At 43.7% G+C, this 15,346-nt stretch overlaps 2 long non-coding RNA genes across 3 annotated transcripts in view; both read left to right on the forward strand.

The window, feature by feature from the left end:
* The window catches only part of LOC132513818 (uncharacterized), a 120,074-nt gene extending 107,497 nt beyond the window's left edge, over positions 1–12,577 (forward strand). Inside the window, exon 3 of the long non-coding RNA XR_009538547.1 lies at positions 12,362–12,577. This is a non-coding gene — a long non-coding RNA (uncharacterized LOC132513818). The remainder of the gene's footprint in view (positions 1–12,361) is intronic.
* A 467-nt stretch (positions 12,578–13,044) lies between these two features.
* Positions 13,045–15,035, forward strand: LOC132513526 (uncharacterized). Of its 2 annotated transcripts, none has more exons than XR_009538497.1 (4): positions 13,045–13,372; positions 13,486–13,807; positions 14,474–14,685; positions 14,871–15,035. It is a non-coding gene; the product is annotated as an uncharacterized LOC132513526 (long non-coding RNA). The 2 variants fall into 2 exon arrangements; XR_009538498.1 differs by having other exon boundaries at positions 14,537–14,685.
* Positions 15,036–15,346: the final 311 nt, after the last annotated feature.

Here is a 15,346-nt window from a genome sequence, read left to right on the forward strand (position 1 = left end):
GTAAAAGCTTATAAGTTAGATTAGGTCCCATTTGTTTATTTTTGCTTTTATTTCTATTGCCTTAGGAGACGGACCTAAGAAGACATTGGTGCAATTTACGTCAGAGAATGTTTTGTGTACATTCTCTTCTAGGAGTTTTTTAAAATTTACTTATTTATTTTTGGCTGTGTTGGGTCTTTGTTGCAGTGCATGGGCTTCTCACTGCAGTGGCTTCTCTTGTTGTGGAGCACAGGCTCTAGGCACATGGGCTTCAGTAGTTGTGGCTCGCGGGCTCTAGAGCACAGGCTCAGGAGTTGTGGCGCACGGGCTTAGCTGCTCTGCGGCATGTGGGATCTTCCCAGACCAGGGCTTGAACCCGTGTCCCCTGCATTGGCAGGCAGGTTCTTAACCACTGCGCCACCAGGGAAGCCCTCTTATAGGAGTTTTATGGTGTCATGTCTTATATTTAAGTCTTTAAGGCATTTTGAGTTGATTTTTGTATATGGGGTATGGGTGTGCTCTAACTTCATTGAGTTGCATGCTGACTAGTGTTTTTGAATGTCTGTCTTTATATAAAATGCAGTGGGTATATATTTATAATTATCTCTTGATAGACAAACACAAACACAAATTATTGTTGCCTTCTAATGAACTGAAGTAGGTAGTCTTGCAGTGTGAGCCTTCAAGAAAATAAAGATGTTCGTCAGAAATGGATCACCTGTACAACTGTCATGTGTATAACACATTATCATTTTCAAGGGACTGTATAATTTAGCTCATTTGTCTCATTTAGACTCATCTGTGATGAGGCTATGTCATTTCATCCTCAAGATCATCTTCACCACTGTCATCACCACCACCACCACCATCACCACCATAATCATCACCATCAACATCATCTCCATAATTATCAACATCATCACCACCATCAACAGTATCACTATCATCACCATCATCATCATTACCACCATCACAATTACCATCATCACCACCACCATCATCACCACTATTGTAATTATCACCTTTATCATCACCATAGTCATCACCACCACCACCACCACAACCATCTCCATAATTATCAACATCATCACCACCACCATCACCAGTATCACTGTCATCACCACCATCATCACCACAATCACCATCACCACCACCATCATCCTCATCATTTTCTTCATCACCATCCTCACCGTCATCACCATGTTACAGAAGTTGAGCCTCACCCAAGGTCACCGAGCTAATAACTAATGACACCATCACTCATACGCAGACCTTGCCAAAGCAGAGCTCTCTCTGCCCACTCCCCCTACCACATGCCAGGAACCTTCCTTCAAAGACAGATACGGCTTGCCCTTTCCTCTCCTCCTCTCCTCTCCTTCCTACTTGCCCCCTGAAATGGGGAGCCACCCTCCAGCACCGTGAGGACGGGCCGTGAGTAGGGGTGGAGGAGTGGGGAGATGCAAGGACCCTGCTTTCGGAGGACTGACACCAGCCCTGACCCCATTCCTCAGGGTCACCTTTACGTGAGAGGGAATCACGTTTCCATCATTTTTGAGCCCTGTTGTTTTAGGGTTTCTGTTCCTGCCAGCCCTAATCCTGATGCAGTCTTCAAGCTGCACAGATCCTGCAAACCACCCCCCTCCTCCCATATCGTACGCACATGCCAAAGCCCCCATCCTAACTACTCTGAAGGCGGCTCAGCCATTTCCATAATCTGATTTGCTTTTAATCTGTGTTGGAAAGGATAAAAGCAATGGCCTTCGAGGGCAGACCTGGACCCAAACCACGCAGCTGCACCAGGTAAAAACGCTGCGGATAAGTGTTTGTTTGGAAAGCACTGGCTTATCGCGAGGGATGTCTAGGAGAGCTATTAAGCAGTATTTTAAAAATCCAGTTTATTCTAAAGTGCATATTTTCCATCTCTGGCTCAGGTCCAGCCAGCAAAGAAAGGCAGGCTTTGGCTTGTGGCTTCTTTTATTCCTCATCCCAAACTGACCATCACCGGTAAATGAGATCAAAGCTTCCAGCCCATCAGCCCGTAAAGGCCCCTGGGAAAGGGAATGTTAAGCCGTCATCGGGACCCAGCTGGACATGGGAGTGGGTGGCCCAGTGCCCACGAGGGCATCATTGTGTCTCAGCCTTGCCCTGTTGTGACTGCATGGACCACACGCCCTAGGAAGAAGTCCAGCCTCGCAGAGGGTTTTCTGACACAGTGAGATGCCAGTTATCAGAGGCAGTGAGCCTTGAGGCTGGATGACGGCTCACGTCAGAGGGGGAAGTTCTTGTTTTCTTATTGAACTCTAGTCGACGTGCAATAATGCATTAGTTTCAACTGTCCAGCAAAGTGAGTCAGTTTGTTCTGGTTTTTTTGCAGGTTCCTTTTCCTTATTATTACAAAATATTGAGTGTAGTTCCCTGTTATATAGTAGGTCCTTGTCGATGAGCTATTTTATATATAGTGTGTATCTGCTCATCCCAACCTCCTAATTTATCCCTCGCCCTCCCTTTCTCCTTTTGTAACCATAAGTTTGTTTTCTGTGTCCGAGTGTATTTCTGTTTTGTAAATAAGTTCATTTGTATCATTCTTTTTTAGATTCCACATATAAGTGATGTTTGTCTTTCTCTGTCGGACTTAATCAGTACTTCACTTAGCATGATAATCTCTAGGTCCATCCATGTTACTGCCAATGGCATGATTTCCTTCTTTTTCATGGCCGAGTAATATTCCATTGTATATATGCACCACATCTTCTTTATCCATTCCTCTGTTGATGCACATTTAGGTTGCTTCCAAGTCTTGGCTGTTGTAAATAGTGTGCGTAGGGGTGCATGTATCTTTTCAAATTATAGTTTTCTGTGGATATATGCCTAGGAGTGGGATTGCTGGGTCCTATGGGAGCTCTGTATTTAGTTCTTTGAGGAACCTCCATACAGTGGCTGCATCAGTTTACATTCCCATCGACAGTGCAGGAGGGTTCCCTTTCCTCCACACCCAGGAGGGGTCCTTCTTGATCACCACAGAGCTGTGCTGCAGGCTGCTTGGGGGCCCGGAACACATCCCTGGACATAGGTAGAAAGGGGAGTGCCGATGTTACTGGACACAGAAAAGCCTCTGTGGTAGGATGTCTATGCAATGGACATCTGGGAAATACGTGAAGGTAATCCTGCCCTTGACGTTCCAGTGGCCAGGAGGGCACATCAGAAAAGCATGGAGTGCTGGCCGTGGGCTGCTTCCTAACAGTGCTGTGAGCAAAGCCGGCTCAGTATTTACCAAAGAGAGACATCTGGGTCTTTCGTGCCAACAATTTAAATTAGTCTTGCAAAAAAGCAAGGATTTAATCCAGTCCAAAGAAAATTGGATTAAGGGAAGAGCATTTTGTAAAATGCTCCTGGAAACTATGCCAGAAGGCGTAGCACAATGGTTGTAAAAGAGTTTTACAGGAGTGTAATGAGATGGGTGTGTGTGTGTACACGCAAGAGGTTTATTGTGTGACTAGAGTGAGACAGGTGCAGAGAAATCGTGGGACTTGGTGGGGTGTGCTCAGGGGGAATTTAATAGATGCTCTAAGAGAAATATATACAACTCATAGAATATCTTCAGTATAGGACTTCCCTGGTGGTTCAGTGGCTAAGACTCTGGTGCAGCATGGCCAAAAAAAAAAAACCAAACAAAAAAATTCTCTGTATGATTGCAATATTAATATCACTCTGTGTTCGTTCGTCAATCAGTATGATTTCTTTCTCTCCGAGTACCGCTGATTTTACCATCAGGCTTTATCATCTTGAAACATGCAGATGTGGGTATTAGTCAGCTGAGGCTGCTGTAACAGAACACCCCAGACTGGGCAGCTTAAACAATGGAAATTTAGTTCTCACCGTCTGGAGGCTGGGAGTTTGAGATCACGGCGTGGACAGACTCAGTTCCCGGCGAGGCTCTCTTGTTGGCTTACAGATGCCACCTTATCTGCATGTCCTCGTGTGGTGGAGAGACAGACCCCATACCATATTATAACCTCACTTCACCTTCATTCATCGTTTACCCCAAATACAGTTACTCTGGGGGGTTAGGGCTCCAACATACGAATTTTGAGGGGATATAAATCCGTCCATAGCAACATGGCTTGAGATAAGCAGGCAGGCTTGTCACAGCCCAGCAGGGGCATCTCAGCTCCCTACCTCGTTCCGTTTCTGAATGGGAACATTTCCCAACAAGGCTGAGAAACCTGCTAGTTGAACAATCACCCCCCACTGCTCCCCACGTTTGTAGAGCCCTTCATTTCCCTGAGGTCAGGGTGCCCCTGCTGTGCCCCTAAGCCCTGCCCCTCAGAATTCCTGCCCGCATCCCAGCCGCCAGATCTGGGCTTCAGTGACTGGGCCTCCCTCTGGTCCCAGAAGGCCACTGGCCGCCCTAGAATCAGCTCAGTGCAGGGAATCCACAACCACCAACCCCCAAGGGGAGGTGGAGTAGGAATCCCCCAGCCCCCTCGGGCAGCTCGCTCACAGGTGCTGTCCAGGGCACTGGGGTTTCCAGAGCAACTAAGTCCAAATGCCCCACAGTGCTGCCTGGCCTGGTTCACAGCCCTGGTCCCCCATCCCTTTCCCTCACCCCAGATACTCCCAAGTCTGCATGCTGTGGGACCCCAGCCACGACAATCAGCAGAGATCCTGGAAAAATAAAACCCACCCTGGATAGTTACCCAAGAGGAGAAAAAAAAGCAAACACCTTCGGTACGTCAAACTCCATCCATTCAACACCTATGAGAAAAGCCAGCTTTATTTTTTTTTTTGAATTTTTGAATTCTATGTATTTTTTTATAGAGCAGGTTCTTATTAGTTACCTATTTTATACGTATTAGTGTATATATGTCACTTCCAATCTCCCAATTCATCCCACCACCACCACCCACCCCTGCTTTCCCCCCTTGGTGTCCATACGTTTGTTCTCTATATCTGTGTCTATTTCTGCCCTGCAAACCGGTTCATCTGTACCATTTTTCTAGGTTCCACATATATGCGTTAATATATGATATTTGTTTTTCTCTTCCTGACTTACTTTACTCTATATGACAGTCTCTAGATCCATCCATGTCTCTACAAATGACCCAATTTTGTTCCTTTCTATAGGTAATATTCCATTTTATATATGTACCACATCTTTATCCATTCGTCTGTCAATGGGCATTTAGGGTGTTTCCATGGCCTGGCTTATGTAAATAGTGCTGCAATGAACATTGGGGTGCATGTGTCTTTTTGAATTATGGTTTTCTCTGGGTATGCCCAGGAGTGGGATTGCTGGATCATACGGTAATTCTATTTTTAGGGTTTTTTTTTTAAATATCTTTATTGGAGTATAATTGCTTTACAATGGTGTGTTAGTTTCTGCTTAATAACAAAGTGAATCAGTTATACATACACATATGTTCCCATAGCTCTTCCCTCTTGCATCTCCCTCCCTCCCACCCTCCCTATCCCCACCCCTCTAGGTGGTCACAAAGCACCAAGCTGATCTCCCTGTGCTATGCGGCTGCTTCCCACTAGCTATCGGTTTTACGTTTAGTAGTGTATATATGTCCATGCCACTCTCTCACTTTGTCACAGCTTACCCTTCCCCCTACCTATGTCCTCAAGTCCATTCTCTAGTAGTTCTGTGTCTTTATTCCCATCTTGCCTCTAGGTTCTGCATGACCTTTTTTTTTTAAATTCCATATATATGTGTTAGCATATGGTATTTGATTTTCTCTGACTTACTTCACTCTGTGTGACAGACTCTAGGTCCATCCACCTCACTACAAATAACTCAATTTCGTTTCTTTTTTTTTTTTTTGCGGTACGCGGGCCTCTCACTGTCGTGGCCTCTCCCGTTGCGGAGCACAGGCTCCGGACGTGCAGGCTCAGCAGCCATGGCTCACGGGCCCAGCTGCTCTGTAGCATGTGGGATTTTCCCGGACCGGGGCACGAACCCGTGTCCCCTGCATCAGCAGGCGGACTCCCAACCACTGCGCCACCAGGGAAGCAGTTTCGTTTCTTTTTATGACTAATATTCCACTGTATAAAGTGCCACATCTTCTTTATCCATTCATCTGTCGATGGACACTTAGGTTGCCTCCATGTCCTGGCTATTGTAAATAGAGCTGCAGTGAACATTGTGGTACATGACTCTTTCTGAATTATGGTTTGCTCAGGGTATATGCCTAGTAGTGGGATTGCTGGGTCATAGGGTAGTTCTATTTTTATTTTAAGGAACATCCAATACTGTTCTCCACAGTGGCTGTATCAGTTTACATTCCCACCAACAGTGCAGCAGGGTTCCCTTTTCTCCACACCCTCTCCAGCATTTGTTGTTTGTAGATTTTCTGATAATGCCCATTCTAACCGGTGTGAGGTGATGCCTCATTGTAGTTTTGATTTGCATTTCTCTAATAATTAGTGATGTTGAGCAGCTTTTCGTGTGCCTCTTGGCCGTCTGTATGTCTTCTTTGAAAAAATGTCTATTTAGGTCGTCTGCCCATTTTTGGATTGGGTTGTTTCTTTGATATTGAGCTGCATGAGCTGTTTATATATTTTGGAGATTAATCCTTTGTTGCTTCATTTGCAAATATGTTCTCCCATTCTGAGGGCTGTCTTTTCATCTTGTTAGTGGTTTCCTTTGCTTTGCAAAAGTTTTTAAGTTTCATTAGGTCCAATTTGTTTATTTTTGTTTTTATTTCCATTACTCTAGGAAGTGGATCAAAAAAAGATCTTGCTGTGACTTATGTCAAAGTGTGTTCTTCCTGTGTTTTCCTGTAAGAGTTTTATAGTGTCCTGTCTTACATTTAGGTCTCTAATCCATATTGAGTTTTTGTGTATGGTGTTAGGGAGTGTTCTAATTTCATTCTTTTACATGTAGCTGTCCAGTTTTCCCAGCAACACTTATTGAAGAGGCTCTCTTTTCTCCATAGTATATTCTTGCCTCCTTATCGAAGATAAGGTGACCATATGTGCGTGGGTCCATCTCTGGGCTTTCTATCCTGTTCCGTTGATCTATCTTTCTGTTTCTGTGCCAGTACCATACTGCGTTGATGACTGTAGCTTTGTAGTATAGTCTGAAGTCAGGGAGTCTGATTCCTCCAGCTCCGTTTTTTTCCCTCAAGACTGCTTTGGCTATTCGGGGTCTTTTGTGTCTCCATACAAATTTTAAGAGTTTTTGTTCTAGTTCTGTAAAAAATGGCATTGGTAATTTGATAGGGATTGCATTGAATCTGTAGATTGCTTTGGGTAGTATAGTCATTTTCACAGTGTTGATTCTTCCAATCCAAGAACATGGTGTATATCTCCATTTGTTTGTATCATCTTTAATTCCTTTTATCAGCGTCTTATAGTTTTCTGCATACAGGTCTTTTGTCTCCCTAGGTATGTTTATTCCTAGGTAGTTTATTCTTTTTGTTGCAGTGTTAAATGGGAGTGTTTCCTTAACTTCTCTTTCAGATTTTTCTTCATTAGTGTATAGGAATGCAAGAGATTTCTGTGCATTAATTTTATATCCTGCAACTTTACCAAATTCATTGATTAGCTCTAGTAGTTTTCTGGTGGCATCTTTAGGATTTTCTATATATAGTATCATGTCATCTGCAGACAGTGACAGTTTTACTTCTTTTCCAATTTGTGTTCCTTTTCTTCTCTGATTGCCATGGCTAGGACTTCCAAAACTATGGTGAATAATAGTGGCGAGAGTGGACATCCTTGTCTTGTTCCTGATCTAAGAGGAAATGCTTTCAGTTTTTCCACCATTAAGTATGATGTTTGCTGTGGGTTTGTTATATATGGCCTTTATTATGTTGAGGTAGGTTCCCTCTGTGCCCACTTTCTGGAGACTTTTTTATTATAAATGGGTGTTAAATTTTGTCAAAAGCTTTTTCTGCCTCTATTGAGAAGATCATATGGTTTTTATTCTTCAGTTTGTTAATATGGTCTATCACACTGATAGATGTGTGTATATTGAAGGATATTTGCATCCCTGGGATAAATCCCACTTGATCATGGTGCATGATCCTTTTAATGTGTTGTTGGATTCTGTTTGCTAGTATTTTGTTGAAGATTTTTTCATCTATATCCATCAATGATATTGGTCTATAATTTCCTTTTTTTGTAGTATTTTTGTCTGGTTTTGGTAACAAGGTGATGGTGGCCTCATAGAACGATTTTGGGAGTCTTCCTTTCTTGGAAGTGTTTTGGAAGAGTTTGAGAAGGATGGGTGTTAGCTCTTCTCTAAATGTTTGATAGAATTCGCCTGTGAAGCCATCTGGTCCTGGACTTTTGTTTGTTGGAAGATTTTTAATCACAGTTTCAATTTCAGTACTTGTGATTGGTCTGTTCTGTTTCTTCCTGGTCCAGTCTTGGAAGGTTATACCTTTTAAGAATTTGTCCATTTCTTCCAGGTTGTCCATTTTATTGCCATAGAGTTGCCTGTAGTAGTCTCAGGATGCTTTGTATTTCTGTGGAGTCTAATTTTATTGATTTGAGTCCTCTCCCTCTTGATGAGTCTGGCTAATGGTTTATCAATTTTGTTTATCTCCTCAAAGAACCATCTTTTAGTTTTATTGATCTTTGCTATTGTTTTCTTTGTTTCTATTTCATTTATTTCTGCTCTGATCTTTATGATTTCTTTCCTTCTACTAACTTTGGGTTTTGTTTGTTCTTCTGTCTAGTTCCTTTAGGTGTAAGGTTAGATTGTTTGAGATGTTTCTTGTTTCTTGAGGTAGGCTTGTATAGCTATAAATTTCCCTCTTAGAACTGCTTTTTCTGCATCCCATAGGTTCTGGATCATCGTGTTTTCATTGTCATTTGTTTCTAAGTATTTTTAAATTTCTTCTTACAGTTTTTTTCCTGTAATTGATTTCCAGTCTCAGAGTGTTGTGGTCAGAAAAGATGTTTGATATGATTTCAATTTGCTTAAATTTTCTGAGGCTTGATTTGTGACCCAAGATTTGATCTGTCCTGGAGAATGTTCCATGTGCACTTGAGAAGAAAGTGTAATCTGCTGTCTTTGGATGGAATGTCCTATAAATACCAGTTACATCTATCTGCTCTATTGTGTCATTTAAAGCTTTTATTAATTTTCTGTTTGATCTGTCCATTGGTGTAAGTGAGGTGTTAAGTCCCCCACTATTATTGTGTTACCGTCGATTTCCTCTTTTATAGCTGTTAGCAGTTGCTTTATGTATTGAGGTGCTCCTGTGTTGGGTGCATATATAATTGTTGTATCTTCTTCTTGGATTGATCCCTTGATCATTATGTAGTGTCCTTCCTTAACTCTTGTAATATTCTTTATTTTAAAGTCTATTTTGTCTGATACGAGAATTGCTACTCCAGCTTTCTTTTGATTTCCATTTGCATGGAATATCTTTTTCCATCCCCTCACTTTCAGTCTGTATGTGTCCCTAGGTCTGAAGTGGGTCTCTTGTAGACAGCATATATATGGGTTTTGGTTTTGTGTCCATTCAGTGAGCCTGTGTCTTTTGGTTGGAGCATTTAATCCATATTGTATGTTCCTATTCCCATTTTCTTAATTGTTATGGGTTTATTTGTGTAGGTCCTTTTCTTCTCTTGTGTCTCCTACTTAGAGAAGTTCCTTTAGTATTTATTGTAGAGCTGGTTAGGTGGTGCTAATTTCTCTTAGCTTTTGCTTGTCTGTAAAGCTTTTGATTTCTCCATCCAATCTGAATGAGATCCTTGCTGGGTAGAGTAATTTCCCTTTCATCATTTTAAATATATCCTGCCACTCCCTTCTGACTTGTAGAGTTTCTGCTGGGAAACCAGCTGTTAACCTTATAGGGATTCCCTTTTTCTTTGTATTTAATTTTTGATAGTTTGATTAACATGTGTCTTGGTGTGTTTCTCCTTGGAGCTATCCTGACCGGGAACCTCTGTGCTTCCTGGATTTGATTAACTATTTATGTTTCGGTTTTTTGGCTGTGAGGCATCTCAGCTCCTTGACCAGGTGTTGAACCCACACGCCCCTGCGCTGACAGGTGAAGTCTTAACCAGTGGACCGGACCAGCAGGGAAGTCCCCTGGGAGAAGTGGGTTTTGGTGGAGGGTCTCAGCTGACCTGCAAGACGGGGCCAAGGGTGGACAGCCCTCTCACCTCTGTGCCCCTCACTTCTGCCCCCATCCAACAGGGAGACCCATGGTGAGCTCTGTGGGGCAAGGAGCAGGGGTGGACAGGGGTGGAGTGCATGCGATCAGAACCCCCACCATACTCTCCCCCTCTCCTCACCCATTTAATGGATCATCTGTTGCTTCCCTGATCAGAGAAATGAGAATCTGCTGATGTAAGTTACTCTGCAATCCACTTTTACTTTTTAAATTTTTATTGGAGTATAGTTCATCTACAACATTGTTAGTTTCAGGTATACAGCATAGATTCAGTTATCCATGTACATATTCTTTTCCCATTTAGGTTATTACAAAATACTGAGTAGAGTTCTCTGTGTTACACAGTAGGGCCTCGTTTTCCTCTATTTTATATATAGTGTGTTCCTCTATTTTATATATAGTAGTGTGTGTATGTTAATCCCAAACTCCTAATTTATCCTTCCCCCTCCCTTCCCCTTTGGTAACCATAGTGTTTCTATGTCTGTGAGTCTGCTCAGCTTCATAAATAAGTTCACGTGTATCATTTTTCAGGTTCCACATATAAGTGATATCAGGTGGTATTTGTCTTTGTCTGACTTACTTTGTTTAGTATGATAATCTCTAGGTCCATCCATGTTGCTGCCAATGGCATTAGTAATGTATGTACCACATCTTCTTATCCATTCATCTGCTGATGGACAGTTAGGTTGCTACCATGACCTGGCTATTGTAAACAGTGCTGCTATAAACACTGGCATGCATGTGTCTTTTTGAATTATGGTTTTCTCAGGGTATATGCCCAGTAATGGGATTGCTGGGGCGTATGGTAGTTCTATTTGTAGTGTTTTTGAGGAACCTCCATACTGTTCTCCATAGTGGCTGCACCAACTTACATTCCCACCAACAGTGCAGGAGGGGTCCCTTTCCTTCACCCCCTCCCCAGCATATATTATTTGTAGACTTTTTGATGATGGGCATTCTGACCTGTGTGAGGTGATACCTCACTGTACTTTTGATGTGCATTTCTCTAATAATTAGAGGTGTTGAGCACCCTTTCATGTGTCTGTTTGCCATCTGTATGTCTTTGAAGAAATGTCTATTTAGGTCTCTGCCCATTTTTCGATTCGGTTGTTTATTTGTTGTTGTTGAGTTGTATGAGTGTAGATTTTGGAAATTAAGCCTTCATCGGTTGCATTGCTTGCAAATAGATTGTCTGTTCATGGTTTCCTTTGCTGTGCAGAAGCTTGTAAGTTTGATTAGGTCCCATTTGTTTATGTTTCTATTGCCTTGGGAGACTGACCTAAGAAAGTATTGGTATGATTTGTGAGAGAATGTTTTGCCTGTGTTCTCTTCTAGGAGTTTTAAGTCTTTAATCCATTTTGAGTTTATTTTTGTGTGTTGTGTGAGCGTGTGTTCTAACTTCATTGATTTACATGCATGTCTCCAACCTTCGCAGCACCACTTGGTGAAGAGACTTTTTCCTATTGTGTATTCTTGTGTCCTTTTTTTCCTATTGTGTATTCTTGTGTCCTTTGTCAAATATTAATTGACCATAGGTGTGTGGGTTTATTTCTGGCCTGTTATTTAAAGATACATTAAAACAGTATAAGAACTGAGGAAGATTGGGGGAATCCACCAACAAGTCCAGAGCTGAGAGCACAGGAGCGCGTAAGGCATCAGCGTTGAGACGCCTGCTGTGGTCAGCTGAGTAACGTCCCCAAAGATGTCCATGTTTCTAATACCCGAACGTTGTGAATATGTGAACTTACGTAGCAAAAGGGAGTTGGCAGATGTGGTCCCGCTAAGCACCTTGAGATGCACAAGTGACCTGGGTCTTACAGGTGGTCCAGTGTCATCACATGGGTCCCTGTAACCCTGTAAAGAGGACGTCAGAGGAGTATTTGGTTAGAAGATGCTGAGCTGCTCGTTTTGATGATCAAGGAAGGGGCCACAAGCTCAGGATGGCAGACGCCTCCAGAAGGTGGAAAAGGAAGGAAATAGATTCTCCCCTGGAGCCTCCAGAAGAAACCAGCCTGCGGGATCCCTCGAGTTTAGAGCTCTGGGCTTTAAAACGGAAAGACAGCACATTTTGTTCTTTGAAGCTACCAAGTCCTTGGTTCCACAAGAAACTCAGACAGAATCCAAGGATGTTAAGCAGGGGGATAGCTGACACTTGCAGGGAAACGACTTATGAAGATTAGATGACTAGGACAGATGAGAAATAGAGAGAAAGAGCTGTTTTTCAACCTTTTGATTTTCATCTCCCTAAGAGACTGCAAACTCCGGGAAAGAAGGGCTCAAGTGTCTCCGGCTCACCTTCCAAAGGGGAGCAGTATCTCTGCCTGCTGCCCCATCCGGCTCGATCCGCGAGCAGCAGAGGGAGGAGGGTTGCCGTGTCAGCCGTCAGGTGCGACCCCACGCCTCTGCAGGGTTCCCCTCTCGTTGCCAAGATCCTGGCATGTGGAACACGGTGCAGGGATTCGGATCCACCAAGATCCTGGCATGTGGAACACGGTGCAGGGATTCGGATCCACCATGGCTTACGTTCCGGGGACACGGTAAGGAGACAGTTAATCAATTACCGTCTAATTCTGATGGCTCCAGCGCTGCACCCCTTCCCTCTGAAGCAGATGCTCGAGCTGAAATGGTTTACCTGCGTAGACAACGTGGTTTTACTTCATCGCAGTAGAGACAGCGTGGGCTCCTGAACGGCCTCAACAGGAATGCAATCGCCACGTCCAACCTTCAGATCTCCGGTTGCAGAAGAGGCAGCCCACCCTCAAGCCTTTCCAGCCCAAGAGAAAGGTGCTTTCCACTTTGTGCCTGTGAGCGCCAGGCTCCATCCCCCTCCTGCCTCTGTGCACCCTTCTGCAAGTCACTCGCCTCTTTACTTTCTCTGCACGATGGGAAGCTTGCCTGCAAGGTGGTTAGTGGTGGAGATGGGACCTCCATATTTGCGTCACTGTCACCGACAAGGTGAGGACCTGCCAGTTCCTGTCTCTCTCCAGGAGAGGAGGAACAGACCACTTCCCAGGGGAATCTGAGTCAGCTAAGTACATGCTGCGACCGTTTGATGGAAACACCAAGTGATTTCTACTGGGGAATCTCTGAGAAATACTGTAAAGCCATTACCTTCTTCGAACAGACCATCTGTCTCCCGGTATCACTGAAAACAGCCATCGCTTAAAAGGCAACTCAGCCCAGCCTGGTCAGGTGCTAATAATCAAGGACATGAGTTAATAAGGCAAAATAATTAGAGGATTAGTGTCATGACCTACCTGGTAAGTGCCCATCTTATATTCTAATGCCTATAATCACAGTCTCAGCTGTTTGGGGGTAGAAGAATCCAGCAATGACACTGTCTAATACGGATTCTCTGATATTTTCTTGAAAGAACCAAGGGACTCGAACGCAGGAAGCAGTGCCACTCGAGGACGTCAGGGCAGCGCTGACACCCTTTAATAAGTCAAGGATGCAGTGTCCATCACAAACCTTTCCTGCTCTGATTGCCTGAGATTTATGGGATCCTGATGAGTCACTAGGGACGTGAAATCATAACTAGAAGAAGCACCACCACCAATGAAACAGCGTGTCACAGCTCAGCGTACGTGGTCGACCCTTCCTGACAACATCTCATAACCACAGAACAGAGGAGATGCCTGTGTTATCCCGACGTAAATATGGACCCCAGGAGAAACCAGCTCTTTGGACCCACGGTAACGGTTCCTGGGAGGGCATTATTGGGGGTGGGTTTCCCAAGATGCTGCTTACAGGTCATTCCTTGGAGACCCCGAGATTGTAGAAAATACTGATCCAGAGCACAGGATGGGGATGATAAAAATGGACCCGAGGGGAAAAACAGTTAAGTGGGGTTACTATGGCTCTACCGGTCCAACCACACAAGGGAGGGTGGATTTATGATCAGATTCTGAATGCTAGAACAGGAAGGGGTCTGGAATGAACAGAAGCACAGACGCTGTCCCCACAGGATGGTCTACTTAGCAACTGGCTCCTCCCTCCCTGGGGCCATTCAGCCCATGGGGGTCAGGGTAGTTCAGAGGGTACTTGCTGAGGTTGCAGACCTGGAGCTCCAGGATTTGGGGGAAGTTGGTGCCCAGAATCGTCCCTTCCTTTTCTTCTCCTTTCCACGAGGAGGCTCAGCTCATCCACGGATGTGGAGAGTTCAGGCCTGCAGGCTGGCTCAGGGTCCACGAGGATGGATGTCCACCTCACCAAGCACTGTAGGGAGGCACAGGGTCATCAGTGAAGGGCTTCAGGAAGCATGAAAAGCTGCGTGGACGGATCCCCGGAATGGACATGATGATGAAGATGACAGACTGTCCACTGAGCATCTCCCGTTTCTCATTTCCTCCTATCCTTAGGGTGGATGAGCATCTGAAATTAGGCTGTGATGTTGTCTGATTCTTGTGCCCCTCCCCTTGAAGGTGGGTGTGATCTAACTCACTGTGACACGAGAGCGTCCAGCCGGTCCATCAGGACGGTCTCCAGGGACAGGGTCCCGAGGAGGAGTCTTAAGGAAAGTGATACGTGGTCTTCAGTGTCTTGAGTCTGAAGGGAAGCAGCCTCGAAGAAGGTAATATTCATGTCTGCATTATGTGTGTGTGGATCTAACAAATATAAACATTATAAGTATTACAAATATGGCAATAATATATGATACACATACAATATGATTTATAATATACAACACGCATATAGAACATAAAACGTATAACATTTGACAGCATGACAGTTACGGTATTTTTTTTTTTTTTTGAGGCACACGAGTACCTTGTGGCCTCTCCCGTTGTGGAGCACAGGCTCAGCGGCCATGGCTCACGGGCCCAGCAGCTCTGCAGCATGTGGGATCTTCCTGGACCGGGGCACGAACCCATGTCCCCTGCATCGGCAGGTGGACTCTCAACCACTGCACCACCAGGGAAGCCCAAGGTATAATTTTTAAGTTGTAATATATAGCATAAAATATAATCGGTGTAATTGCATATATTATACATTATATGAGTATATCTTAATACACAATAGGTGTATATATAATGTATAAACATGTATTTTATATATATAGGTATATATTAATATAATGTGTATATATGAATATAATGTATAGACATATTATATAACAGAATATATAATATACATTCTAACAAATGACTGACATGTAATTGTATACAATATGTAACACACAGTATATAATGTAAAATCTAACATGTATATGAAATATACTATAATATACAATT

The sequence above is a fragment of the Lagenorhynchus albirostris genome, chromosome X (genome assembly GCF_949774975.1).
Source record: "Lagenorhynchus albirostris chromosome X, mLagAlb1.1, whole genome shotgun sequence".
NCBI classification, from domain to species: Eukaryota; Metazoa; Chordata; class Mammalia; order Artiodactyla; family Delphinidae; genus Lagenorhynchus; species Lagenorhynchus albirostris.